This window comes from Saccostrea echinata, unplaced genomic scaffold (assembly GCF_033153115.1).
Source record: "Saccostrea echinata isolate AGI-Se365-2 ecotype Australia unplaced genomic scaffold, CSIRO_AGI_Sech_v1 ptg000001l, whole genome shotgun sequence".
NCBI classification, from domain to species: Eukaryota; Metazoa; Mollusca; class Bivalvia; order Ostreida; family Ostreidae; genus Saccostrea; species Saccostrea echinata.
Window position 1 is genome coordinate 10,921,514 of NW_026889750.1, and position 15,291 is coordinate 10,936,804.

Sequence of the window (15,291 nt, forward strand, 5' to 3'; positions counted from 1 at the left end):
TTATATAAATTTAAAATATATGAAGTCGAAAGAATTTTTGTTCAGGAATCTAAACACTGGAAAACATATAAAGCTTCATTTTTAAAGATTTTTTTTTGTAAAATTTAATAAGAATTACTTCTGTGTTAGGAAGAGAACGATTTTATTAGGAGACGTAACAAAAATAAAGAATATATGAATTTGTGATTGTATATCGTACTTTACCTATATTTTTTATATAGATGTTTTTTAGCATACTGAGATAATCGTTTCTTACTAATCTGTTCATACAAGCTATGACTAATAAAATCAATAATATCTCATACTCTCTTCTTATTCATACATCTACCTCGTAATAAACTAAACATAAAAGCCAATTAGCAGTTCTTGTCGCAAATTATCCTCATAAAGCGAACCTCCTCCAAATTGCTGTAATACTTGTGAAAGACGGCAGATGTCCGCATTGTAAACTTATTGAAAAGTTACAACATTTAATACGATTTTATTGTTCGTCAAGTGAGTAATATCTACATAGTTTGGTTATAACCGTACTATTTTGGTCAGTTAGACTTTCATCGTTCTTGCATAACGCTGATTACTAAGTGAGAATTGGTTTTAATGAGTTTTTGCGGTTCCACTTTTAATGCACTGTCTGATGCGAAGAAATGGAAAAGCCAGATACCCAAAGCTCATGAAAATATCGTATCTGATTATTATTATTATCATCATAAGAAATAATGAAAATCTTTATACAGTAGGATGAGTCATGAAGAAACATATTCCTATAATCTTCACAAGTTTATATATAGATTAAATTCAGTGTAAATATATACATGACAATGTTGTTGTTGATTTGAAAAATTCAGTCATTGTAAAAATGTATTTCAGTCAATATTATAGACTCAATCATTTTATTAAAAAGCAATGATAATAAAAATTTTAAAATAAATTAGTTAAATCTCCAGGGCTCTGAAAAGCACAAGTATTCTATGTCATAGACATCAGAACGGGAACTACAATACTTGTGTATTCTTTATATAATGTTATTTATATATGATATTCCTTAAATCTCAATATAAATTAATTTTATGTTTATCATCGCCAAAATTAAATAAGTTGATGAAATATATATATGGAGATAACGAACAGTACTCAAGCCCAGAAGTCCATTCAAACAATACAAATCAGGACCAGAGCAAACTCGGACCTCCAAAACATCAGAGGTGGGATTAGGCGCCATGGAGGAGTAAGCATCCCATTTCGAGCAGTCATATCCGCCGTGTGATCCTTGTCATGATCGGGAAATAACGGAAAAATCCGTCGACATTCAGTGTGTAAATAATAACCTAACAATCAGTATGAAAAACGCCAGTCAGCATTTTACTGATTTCTTGTTGTTTTAAATGCAATTCATACAAATCAACTCACATCCAGACTTCCAAAGTATGCGATGTTTTGTTTTTGTTTTTTGTTGTTTGTTGTTGTTGTTGTTGTTGTTGTTTGTAAATATCACATATTTATAAAAGCTTTTTATAAAGCACTAGAAATGAAATATTTTAAAGAGGATTTTACATGAAAAAATTTATTTTAAACAGTATATTTTTCACAAAATAAATCGAATAATAAGTAAGAGTTGTATAGCATTTTCTACGTTATAAACTTTTTCTCTTCCTCGAGGAGTTTTTTTTAATGGTAGTCAATTCGGCTACATGTACCCACAGAGACAACTGACAAGCTTCTTTCACTCACTTATTGCAGCATATTATGAATAAAGAGACTATGATGTAGTTTTCAAAAAAGGAGGAGTTAACTAATAAAAATCGCTTATTTTGATTCCATTTCTGTAGAATAGAATAAAATCCACGATTTCTTACCTTTATCAGTGAACTTTTAGCGGGGCGTGTAGCAAATAAAATAGTTTACTTTGATATTATTAACAGCCATGTAAAATTAATTACAATAAAGAACATGATTTTTACATAGAACGAATAAGACAGAATCGAGCTACAAAGTGCAGTATCATTTTTTTATTTACGACGAACATTGATAATTAATCAATTTAAAACAGGCAATGGCCAAAAGAATTTTGTGGCTTTCCTGAATGAAATAGTCTGTACCATGAGTGTTCTTCCAAAATGAGTCCTGTACTTTAAATTGTAATTTTATAAAATTTTACATGCTTTTCAGAGCCATGGGGACGATTAGTTTCTCAAAGAATACAACATGATCATCGAAAAGGAATATTTTGGAAACAGCGGCAGGTAAGGGATTTTGTAAGAAACTGATTTTGAAATGACATGAATGCTTAAGGAGGTTCGATCCTGTTATCAAAAGTATTGAGAATTTTTTGTCATGTATATTTTTAGAATCTGAACACATAGCTTAATTAAAAATCAAAACAAAAAATGGGGGTCAATGCGCTTCTTTTGGCGCTACACAGCATTTAATATGACCTTTTTGCGCTGTAATTACATGTAACTAAAGGAACATGTGTCTAACTCGTAAATCAATTTTTCAAAGTTTTTCCTCTAATATTTTTTATCAAAATAAGTTATTGGAACAAACACAGTCTTTTTTAATCTCGAATAGTCACATTAAAATTTGTGACAACAAAAAAGTTTCAAAATACTTCGCATAGTCAATTATATGACCTTTCTGCACTCAAAAAATGTCATTTTTCTGGCACTAAAAATTTAACAAGCAATAAAATCATGGGAAAGTTATGACGTTTTTCTGAATTTAAGATGATTGGTTAAAATTATCTTTTATATTAGAAAAGAAAATTAAAAGTGAGGTCTGTGATGTTAAATTTTAGATATTACTAAAATAATGTTAATTTTAAGCTTAAATTTGGGTTATTTTTTCCAGGACTTTCACAATATATTTGCTAAATGTGTCAAATATGATGATATAATTCTTGGCAGTTAATATATAATTTAGGACCAGCAAAAAACATTCCACTGCACAAAATAACTCTGTGTGCAGGCTGCATATAAAAATAAGAATCCAAACTTAACAATACTGTAAATACTTTGAGAGTGAAAAATTTATCATTTTCTTCTTTAAAAAAACCTTCCGCCACAAAATATAGTTCCTCACTTAATGTTTTCGGTATGGAATGTAATCATGGGATTTTATTGAATATAGTTTAATTAGCATTGAGAATCTAAATTTATTGTAAAAACTAAAACATTATGCAGATTTTTTTTTAAATAGAGGTCAAGAAAAAAATTTGCTCAAAAACTCAGGAACGAACCTCTTTAATATGCTTTCAAACTACGACATCGTAATTATAAAAACTGATGTCATCAATGTTAAGATTGTCAAACCCTTAGATATTCGTTATCTTAGGTTTGTGTAGAAAGGAAGTACGTTTAACAAAATATTACTATTTAATTTATCATAGTTTTTGTTGTTCTTCAAGCATTCGTTCTTTCCATACTCTGTAACAGCTTATGAATTTTATTTCTTCATTCAAAGTTAAAACGTATGGTACGTATAAAATGGTTTCTGTAAAATCTGTTTCTCGTGACAAGCTATAAATTCATAAATAGTTAGCTGAATTTAACAAAAAAAAGTGATGTTTGTAATTACAGTCTTAAATGCATCAGCATAACAATTTGCATTGGTTGTTACAATGCAACACAAACGTGATGTTGTTGCGATAAACTAGCTATTTGAGGGAATAGCTTGAAAAATACCCTTGTGTTATATCAAAGTCATGCTCTTCAAACGACGACATATAAATAAAAAATAATTAACATGTAATCGGTGGAAAAAAGAAAATAAGAAAATATTTGAGTGAATGTTTGTTAACTAAAGATGGTGTACTTTTGAGAACACATTAGATACGATTTTTGTTCTTTCCTCATGGATTCGTCCTTTCCACGGTTTGCAAGAACTCAAACTTGTGACTTGTACATATTATACATATACAATTTATTTCTGTAAAATCTATTTCTCACGATAAGTTTTATTCATAATTAGTTAATTTTTACCATATCTAATGGAGTAAGTTGCTGTTTATCCTCTGAGAGTATTGATGACTACAAGAATCTCAGAATTATTCTACGTATCCTTCTCTATTCAAGAATATTGCTTTGATAAACTTCTGGAGTTTATCAAAACTCCAAAAACTGGAGTTGTTGTTTCTCTCAATTTTACAACTATGCTCTGAACAAGATAATTACATCTGTACATTCTTATACACATGCATCCAAACTATTTGCGTTGCTGTTTTAATGCAACACAAACGTGATGTTGCTGCGAAATTGTTGAGGGAATGGATTAAAATACCTTTCTATCAAAGTAATGAAATAATATCAATAAATAAGAATTTAATGATTTCTTTTTTATTGATTTACGTTGTTGTGAATCTTAAAAGGCGGTATACAACTTTTCGTATGAGTAAGTAAGTAAGTGAAAATTTTATTAAGTGATATATGTATATATATAAATTTCACATTCATTATATAAACCAGATGCTGTCATAAGACAGTAATACCCACAAGTAGGTGTTTGCCTCTAAATTGACAATATTCGGTTAACAAGAGAAGAAGCAACAATATTTCTTTAATTTACAAAAAAGTCGGTTTTGACCCCCATTTTTACCCAGGGTAAAAATCGAAATTCCGAAACTTACTAGTATATGCACATCTACAGGAAACTCACAGACATATTCTAAAATATGATTGGGCTATTGTGAAAAATGTAAGAGGTGTTCAGGGAACCAGGTTTTTGGTTTAAAAAACCCCATCTTTTTAAACCCCTATTTGGCCCCCACATTGAAAATCAAAATTCTGAAATCTTATTGCACATCTACTTGACACTCTCAATCATATCCAAAAATATTAATGGGCTACTGCGAAAATTGTAAAAGGAAAGCTCAGGGAACCAGGTTTTTGAATATAAAAAACACATTTTTGACCCCCTCCCCTATTTGGCCCCAGGGTGAAAATAAAAATTCTGAAACCTTATTGCACATTTAAAGGACACTCCCAATGGGATTCCAAAATACGATTGTGCTACTGTTAAAAAATTAAGAGGAGTTCAAGGAACCAGGCTTTTATAGAAAAACAACACTTTTTACCCCCAATTTGGCCCAAGGGTGAAATTGAAAATTCCTAAACCTTACTGCACATCTAGAGGACACTCCCATTCATATTCCAAAATTTGACAGGGCAACTGCGTAAAATGTAAGAGGAGTTCAGGGAACCAGGCTTTTGTAGAAAAACCCACTTTCTGACCCCCATTTGGTCACCAGGGTGAAAATAGATATTTCGAAGCCTTTTTGCACATCTACAGGAAACTCCCAATCATATTCAAAACAATTAATGGGCTTCTGCGAAAAATGTGAGAGGAGTTCAGGGAACCAAGTTTTTTTTGTAGAAAAATCTGTTTTTGGCCACCATTTTGCCCCCAGGGTGAAAATAAAAATTTCAAAATCTATTTGCACATGTTCAAGGCGCCACCAATCATATTCCGAAAGATCAGTTGGCTACTGCTTAAAGTGCAAGAGTAGTTTGAGGAAGAAGATAGTGTGACGGACGGACGGACGTCCCAGGATAACAACTACATACCCAAACTTTCTTTACAAAGTGCAGGTATGATAAACATATATACAACACCGGCCGATCGGAGCCACAATTCACTTTTATCAGTATTACATATATATTTATAACATACATGTGATTTTTCCTTGTCTTATGTTATATGCTTTAAAAATGAAACTCGCGGTTTGACGTGGTAAATGAGTTGATAGATATTTAAATAGAGCATTTAAATCATTATTGTAAAATAATTATGTAAATTTGAAATTCTAATCTCATGTGATTTTGACACAATGCAATAAATAGAAGAAATTCACACATTTGATGAGTTGTTCATTAATCTTGGACATATCAGCGTTTTGAAAAACCAAGAACGTGATATGTTTATTGTAAAAAAGGTTGCATTGTACTCACTAATTATTTATTATCGGAACGGAGAAAATTACCAAAGATCTATACTTTTTAGATATCTATACAATATAAATGATATATGATTTTGCAATTTTAATCTCATGACATTTTAATATCGTAAATATGGTGACAGAACTGCAGATGTCTGATTTGAGATACATTAATAACAGGTCATTAGATGTTACAGTACTGCAAGTACTACCACCCTGTGCAAGGCTTCCTAATAACTTAATTCATCACAACTATTTTTATTGATAACATGTAATGTGAAATGATTAATTGAAAATCGGTTGAATTGAAGTAAGAATTCTTATCAAAAGCTTTCTCCGCGATTTGCAAAACAAATTTACAGCATTAAAATAGTTTTTTTATTTTAAAGAATATAATATGCCTTGATATAGTGTAATTCTTCATTATTGCCTGTAATTTAGATGTGCAGCTTGACCGGGTGTACTTAAAACTAAATTACTTAATTACTAAATGATCACATCGTCTAAGCATTAATGTTGGCAAATGTTGTCCTTTCGGATACGTGTTCGGTCATGAACACCCTCCTTTTGGAGTAAAAAAGATGTTTGTTTGTTTGCTTGTTTTTTAATAATAATCATTATTCAATATCTAGAGGTTTTTTGCAGAGTGGAAGATACGTTATTTTGGGTATTTTAATGATGTTTAACCATATCTCTGATTAGGTTGTTCCTACTGTCTGCTGAAGACACTGTTTTGTAATTGCATGTCTTCCTTGTTGCTTTTCAAAGAAAATAATTGTAACCTTATTTTATCTTTTCTCCAAAATTGGCATCAATCATGTTTCTATAATTACCGTGAATACCAAAATTATAAACTACTAAAATCTTAGCTGTGAAAACTATCACAAGTAGAAGATCCTCGTGCGTGCAAAAGGATACAAGTTTTGTGCTTAATTGAGTGTGAAATGTCTCCAACCTCCTAAACGATATGTGATCAAAGTCTGTTTTACTGTGTAGCGACTGGATGAGTCCTGCTACATAATTACCAACTGTCTGTAACCACAGACAATGGATGTAATTTTTGGTGAAAATCTTATCGGATTTATTATGGTGAAGACACGTGCAAACTATGATCTTCAGTTACATTATAATAAGGATTGCTAATCATAAGCGCAGTTTTATTTTACAGGATTAGGCTGACTGGATGTTATATATATATATATATATATATATATATATATATATATATATATATATATATATATATATATATATATATATATATATATATATACACACACACACACACAAAATGTTTAAAAAAAAACAACAACATTGTTATTGTCTTCAAATATGAATACAAGGAAATTAATAAAAGTTAAATCAGGTCCGTGATAAAACTTTATTTTTCTCCCTGTCGTAGAAGCCTTCTCCAAAAAAAAAAATTAGTGGATTTAGAAAATTTATTGCTCCTCTTCATTTTACCTGTGATGTTGACTTAATAACAGAAAATGCTTAAGAATACATTAAACACTCCCCTCTTTCATGTTAATGTTGCATAATTCCATGTCCAAACATTTGTCAAAAATTTTATGATATTGACAAACCAGGATTTAAGGGGATATAGAGGGAATAAATGTTTTCACACGAGGACTACAAGTCATAAATCTTGTTTAACTTTCATTCCACTTTTGTTTCACTTTTTGTTTGTCGGTTTCGTAATTGCCTATTATTTTTTCCAGCTCGGTGCTATAAAATGACCCAGTCATCAGGCTTTTAATTAGTCATTGCCCATGTTTATGTTTTAAACAAAATGACAAAGATGGTATTGATCCGACTAAATACTGATTTCTCAACGGATTATCTTTAAATCTGTTAAAATGGTTATCATGGTGATCAGAAAATCACGAATCAATTTTATCGGTATGTTCCCATCCTACATAAGCCACCGGGTGGGGCACGCAGGCCAGCTAGCATTACCTGAATTTTAGAGAATCGCTGGAATAAACCAGGGATACATAATAAGCGCTTCAGCATTCACAGATGGCAATTGTTTAGGTTTACTCGTGTAAGAAACTTATCGTAGCAAGATCGCGTAACTCTCAGAATAATGTAAGCTTTCAATATAGTTGTTCGCATTCATTCTACTTCTGTTTATATTATTGAATAGGCGCAAAAAATGATGCGATTATATCACTAGTTTAGATACCTTGAAAGATAAGTTTGATTTTCCATCGATTAAATGATATACCTTTTCTAATTTGATGAAGAATAATTACCCTCTACTTAAAAATTAAATACCTTATTGTAGAAGTTTGTGTCTTTCTCACTGAATTGATCACATCGTCCCATATATAAAATTTTGGAACGATGCACATTCTCCTGTGCAGGAAAGTAGTTGTAAGGGAAATAACTCTCATCAACACTTTTTATTTTTAATGAATACAGAGAAAAGAAATTTTGTTATGCGGTAAATAACAAACCAAATGTAGCAAATATCTAAATTAAATAATGTAAATTTAAGTGCATTAATTCAATCGTACAGAGTATTGAGGTGTTTCAAACAACTGAAATATTTTTAAAATACGACACTTTATTTCAATGATTCTTGAAGATAAAATTTTAAGGAAATTTAAGTTATAAATGTCTTTATTGTAATGTAGATTTTTTTTTTAAATTTATTGTTGAAGTATGCTATTTTTTTCCCCCTTGTAAGTTGGCACTTTTGATTTCATTACACAAATGTTCTAATGAAGGTTGTTCGAGAATAAGCTGTTGTCATTGTAACGTTGGCCATTTCCTGTTCATAGATAAAACGAACTGTTGTCTGGTAAACATTTTATATCTGACAGGCTTTAGGTCTGTTTTGATATTTGTTCCAAAATAGACATAGACCTGAAGGTGATAGTCAACAGGGTAATCTTTCGATTTCTGATGATTTATGCTCCATGCATGTATTGTGTACAGATATTAAATAAGTGAACAATTGGCCCTGTCAACTTAGAGCACTGATGAACTGTATCTCGAAAGATAATCAAAACTGTAAGGTCCCGTGTGTCCCGCCTGGGCCATGGTAGCCTTCAGAGTTGATATGTCTCTGACTTCGATAATATCTCCATTCACAGAGTGATGTTAAGACGATTTCCAACAACACGTTGGATGAATCACAGTATTAAACTATAAGTTAACAGTATCAGTTTTCAACATCCCGTGATTCAAACTTGTACTCAAATGAAACCCCCAAGAAAAAAAATTTGAATAGAATTTATTTATAGTTTTTTTTTTAAATTCTTTTGAATTTTTATCAGATTTATATTAAATCGAGATGAAAAACACTTCATCTGATAAGAAATGATTTTCATTTTGTTAAAAAAAAAGTTGATCTGATAAGAAATTCTGAATGAAGTGACAAATATTGAGTCGCCTATGAAATACCATTATGAATGTATACATTGATTTATATTATGAGGAAGTCTTTGTTCTTATTAAAAAATGTATTCATAAATCCCGCTCTGTAGTTATTTACTAGAATATGATTAGGTTACATATATAAGTTTCGGATGTAATGACATACTTACATATGATGTCCTACTTGCACAGATTCTTCTTATCTTGTTGCACTCGCTCTGGTAATGTTATTCTCAACAACTTTCAGAGAATATAGGTCGGTATGGTGTGCACAATATATCAAGTATAATAAACATCTAAGTCACTTCCGTCCATTAAACTTGAGCTTATAGTGTGTAACATACGGAACCTCTTGAGTCTTGAATATGGGTCCCAAAAATCAAATTTAAGAAAGGAATGTTAAGTTAGTTCTGGACTTGGTTTGAAATCCTACATAACTTTTTATTTGCCTATATATACGTGTTACAAAGAAATAAGATGAAGATGGAAAGTTATTAAATTCTGATCTATGGAAAGATGTCAAATTTAGAGGAAGCTTGACAACAAATACGACCTATAGCATTTGATCCTCCAGACTCGTTTTAGTCAGTGTAAATACAGTAATAAATCATACTATACCAGTTTAATGGTCAAATATCCAAAGTTCTGCTTTAATATGAAAAGTCATGGTAAATTTATATGTTTATGTAAATATACACTATGCATGTATGCACACTACTTTAGGGATGCTACACATTGTAACCCATTTCTATCACCTTCTGTCAATGTTGATGAAGTTTTAATATCGGTAAGGTGCTCAGTTATTTCATTATTATTGTATATTCGGAAACATTCAAACAAATTGATCAATTTCTGTATGATTCTTTATATCAAAATCATCAACAGAAAGAAATCAATACATGTATTAAATGTATTCCCTTTTCATATTCAAACAAAGCCAAAAACTAAGGATGTTCGTACAGCTATAAGATATCATTAGATTTAAGACAAGGTATTCTAAGAGCAAAATCACCAGACATACCACTCCATTAGAGTAATACGCCTAACTCGATAATATGATGTCCCTGTGGACCGTCCAGCCCACTTATCTGTTTGTATTCTATTCTGTTGTTTTTTCCCTATCATAATTAGTTTATTTGTTGTACAGATGAATGCTATAAAAGTCACGCTAATCATCAAGCAGTTCGTTGACATTCTATTCATTATCTGGTTCCCGTTAGCATGTTAGCCTCGTGGTTGTAATTGACGCGTAGGTTTTACTCGCTTTACTAATTTTCTCTCAACATCCTCAAAAAATTGCTATTTGTGAATGAGTAGGAAAAATTTCATTCATAACTCAAGCAAATCTATCTTCCCCTACACCAGTTGATGGTAAAACTATTGACTTGTAATCCATCAAATTTATCGAAAGGGAAACACAAACCATGGAATATTCAGAAGTACTACAATGAGTTATTATGACCTATTTAAAATTGTCAAGTTAGCCATTGTTATACTAACACCTCCACACGTCTTGGATTTCTTCCCAATCTGCAAATTCATACCACCGTTTCCGTTCTTATCAATGAAGTGATGAAATATTTCTTTAACAATTCTCTTTCAGTATTATTTCAAAATTCATTCTAATCCAGACTTGCCCAGTTTGTTAGACAAAGGTTTTCCTTTTTATGATGTGACATAACGCCACCTTTAACATGCTCTCATGACTCAAATTGACCCCTTTGTTTGAAGTTTTACTACTAATGTTGTGTATTGTTTCATTAGAAAATGATTTTTTTAAACAAAAAAAATACAAATATAATCTTTCGTATTTTTACATTGCACAACAGTGTTATTTGCTTGGATGGAAACACATCATTGAGAATTCAAAGGTAATGCCACTGTACGTTAATTAGAATTTTTATCAATTGTTTGTACTTTCCTTATTCTAAATAAATATATCACTTGTCTTAAGAATGGTTGGGGAATTGATTAATCTAAAGTTACGTTCACGTAAAACTACGTATATTGTAGCATCAACAATGATTAAAATTAAATTTTTTTGTTAGTTTTAATGCCATAAAGTTCGCCAATAGGCCCTAGTGTATTTGTAAGTATGAATACTTTGGTTTGCATTTTTACTTGATATATTTCAGATTAATTAGAATAAAAATGCAAAGGGAAACTCTATACATGTAAGTTTACCTTTCGGATAGATCTTTTAAGAGTGAACCTATATAATTAAGAACTAGCTTGGAAAAAAAATGCAGTCATATTAGTATAAGTTCCTACCAGGGATTATTTCGAAAAATATCAAGCTTATCGCACGATTTTTTCTAACTTTTCATACTTTTATGTTCTGCATCATCCCTTAAGGCAAACATTCTATTTTATTAAAAAAGTGGTAATTATAAGATTAATTGCATTTTTGTTTGATCAATATTCTACGTTACTTGTAAGAAATCTATCAAAATAACTGATAGTTTTCTATAATCCACTTTGTACACAAGCTTTCTTGTATCAGGAAGCGTACCATATTACCCACGTAAATCAGGCTTGTTGACGGTCCACTTTCGCCAATAGGGGGAGGTATTGGTGCAACACCTATTAGAACCCTGTCACGAAGCTTAATGACATATGCTGTGTTTATAGAAATATACCTTATTTTTGAGGGGTACTCTTGGTCAAACCCGAAAAAAATTTGGCAAATCAATGTCCTCCGGTGTTGATGGGATTTTAGTTTGTACTTTTGGAGTGTACATGTTGTGTATACTATCGTGATTGTTCCATGACGCTCAGATACGTTAGTAATGTAATAGAGAATGGTCTGGGCTGTGGCGATGCCTATTCCGCCATTTGATTTACGATAAAAACATTCTTGAGTTTCCGTGTACTCTTTGGGTTTGGAATACTATGGTTTACATCACCAAGGTGATGAGATGAGATGCCATGAAAAAGTACTTTAAATGGAACTGATATATGCCGATGGCTCAAGTTCTCTAATTTTGCAAGATTTCAAAAGTACAATACATCACAAAGGAAATGCGGTTTCTCATTAGAAATAAGATGATACGATGCAAATGTTATATATTAATTGTCTTAATTTTACTTCACCGTGCATTGACTTAATAGGGTACGCACCTTGAAGTATTGTCAATTTTTCTTTAAGAATATTTTAAATGTCTACTTTGATTAAATAATTAAAATTAAAAATTAAAAACTGAATTTATTTTTAAAGAGTTTTTGTAATTGTAAGCCTTTTATATTTAATAAAACATTGAATGGATTATTTTCAAATTCCATAAATTAAATTTAAGTCTTTAATATTTATCTGATGTCTGAAAAATAGCTGTGAATAACAGATTACTTAACTTAAGATGTTTAAAGGCCACTACAAAATGAAGTTAAACAATTTGCATTCACTTCTTGTTTGAAATCCTTCCGCGAGAAAAAAAAAAGTTCCCAAGAAAATTATTTTTAAAAAGTAAGATTTTATGTAACATTATGTAAGGTGGTATATATACAATATTTTTTGAATATGAAGATAAATATTAAACACACATTTTGAAAGATATTAATCATATCACTTTGGAATCGAAATGCTCAGGAGCGTAAAATATATGTCTCGTTAGACCATTATTACGCCTTTGCTACATAAGGCAAGTGAATATTTTCATCAAAAAGTGGCCTAAATCGTCCCTACCGGAGGACCAATAAAGTGACCTTTACATTATGTGGAATTGTGAACTTCACCAGAGGAAGTGTCGATGGTACTCGTGGCTTAATTTCCATAGTAACAAACAATTTGATTAAAGAAGGATTGTTCCATACATGCATGTGAAACATTTAAACAACATACTATTGCATAATCTCAAACGACAATATCTTTTTTTAATAATTAAAAAAAACCATAATGGCAGTTATTATTAATACAGTGTAAGACAGAGCTGATATGTTTAATGGGTGATAAAGCGGTTGTATCGATGGCTGTTTGTAATCCTCGACAAGATCTCAGAACTTGAAGCTTGTCTATGATGTTTATATGTGCTTACTGGTGGCCAGACATAACAATTGACTCTTTTCTAGATGGGTAAATGATTGCTTCTCAGGAAATAATTCAGATATTGTTTATGTCTTGTCACACGTACATTAGCCTGAGTAAAAAAGTATGAAGAGTGAATAAAGTGTTCAATCCTGACATCATTAATAAGTGGAAATAGTAAAGAAATGGTTAAAAATTTATTTGGTCGCCCAAATTCAATTCAGTTATGCCAATGGTCATAAAGAAACATCCTCAGCATTATCGGTAGTTATCGACGTCTGTACGTCAACTCTTGATGGAAAAAAATATTTGAATGAAAGAATTAGATGTTATTGAATATTAATCGCTAACAAAGGAATTTGGCTCTGGATACAATAGAAAAATGAGTCATTTGTAACGTAAGTCACTCTTGATGGAAAAAATAACTTATTTGAAAAAATGATTATTTGGCCCTTGCAAATATTCACAACATTCTTAAATCGGTATGATAGATTGAATTAACGGCATTATTGATAATTTCGATTCAATGATTTGCATTCCATTTATCTGCTGTATGAAAGGTAGACAGATATATTGTACATTAAATATGGAGATAACGAACAGTGGGTCACAAGAGAATGGGAAGTAGAAATACTACAGACTAAACTGGAATATTTAATTCTAAATGTAAAAATTTAAAAGTCAAAAATACAAAATTTTCTAACAAATTAATATACATGTATTTTAAACAAAGCATTATATAATTTACACAAGGAAAGCGTCAAAGTTTATAGGGTTTCTTAGCAATAGAATTTTGTAATTCACTGTATACTTTTTGTGACAATGAGATATTAAGTATTTTCATTTTATTAGCGCTATTCTGGTAACTGCTTTTTATTTATTGCAGTATTTTTTATATCTTACTTCTGCGAAATGCATTGGTGACATATATTGACTAAAATTGTATTTGTTGGTATATATTGACTAAAATTGTATTTATCCAACAAAGATACATTTTTTTTTCTATTCATACCGTCAGTTTGTGACTCGAGTATTCTGAGAGTTTCTTGATACTTTTATGTTTCTTTATATATATATATATATATATATATATATATATATATATATATATATATATATATATATATATATATATATAATGCTGAAAAGTGTTTGCAGGTTAAAATATTTTTAGTCTTTGAAACAAAACACTCCTTTTGTATATCAATCACTTTAGAAATATTGCTTTTGACCTTGTAAAGAAAATCTATAAAGATTTGTACAACTTACTTGAATTTGGATGTGGTACTCTCATCAAATTCAGCTACATATTGCCGGAAGGCAAAGAAAGCGTGTTCTGAACTGTAAAATCACATATTTTCGTGGGATCAAATTTTTGAGGTTTGAGGAAAAACTATTTGTTAGTGGGGATTTGATTTCATAGTTGAAGAAGTGCTGAGTTGTTTATTTCATTTCGTGGAGGACATGTATTCTTGGGTAGCTTCAACCCACGAAATCAGCGAAAATTTAACCCCCACGAAAATTAGTGATTTCACAGTATGTACTCTATGTATATCGATTTTTTTTCACATTTCCGACTTTTTTAAATTGAAGTATACGTTGCTTTGATACAAAATTGTCAAAATGAAATCATGAAGGAAATCCCACTACATTTGTCAAAAGAAAGGACCATCTCCTTTTATTATTACTAAAACGGGATCCATTTGCTCAATGTGATGCCGCTATCTTGTCCTGACTGTAATGCTTATTTACATGTTAATGTAAGGGTTCAAATTTGTAACAGATTCAGGGGTTTCAATTTATATAATAGACACGGGAAAACGAAGTTAAAAAATAAAAACATCAATTTTTAAAAGGGTAGAGGAAGGCTTCCTTTAATTGGCCACTGATTTTTACTGGCAAATATCTTAGTTATTTTGCAAACAGGTAGACTGAAAATAGGTTAATACTGATG

At 30.7% G+C, this 15,291-nt stretch overlaps 2 protein-coding genes across 2 annotated transcripts in view; both read left to right on the forward strand.

Moving 5' to 3' along the window:
* The window catches only part of LOC133185180 (zinc phosphodiesterase ELAC protein 1-like), a 295,055-nt gene that overhangs the window by 199,431 nt on the left and 80,333 nt on the right, over nt 1-15,291 (forward strand). The window lies entirely within an intron of this gene.
* Nucleotides 1-15,291, forward strand: part of LOC133185188 (sonic hedgehog protein-like) — a 71,638-nt gene that overhangs the window by 29,055 nt on the left and 27,292 nt on the right. Inside the window, exon 2 of the mRNA XM_061320281.1 lies at nt 2,167-2,240. The gene's annotated coding sequence lies outside the window, so the exon portion shown is untranslated. The remainder of the gene's footprint in view (nt 1-2,166; nt 2,241-15,291) is intronic.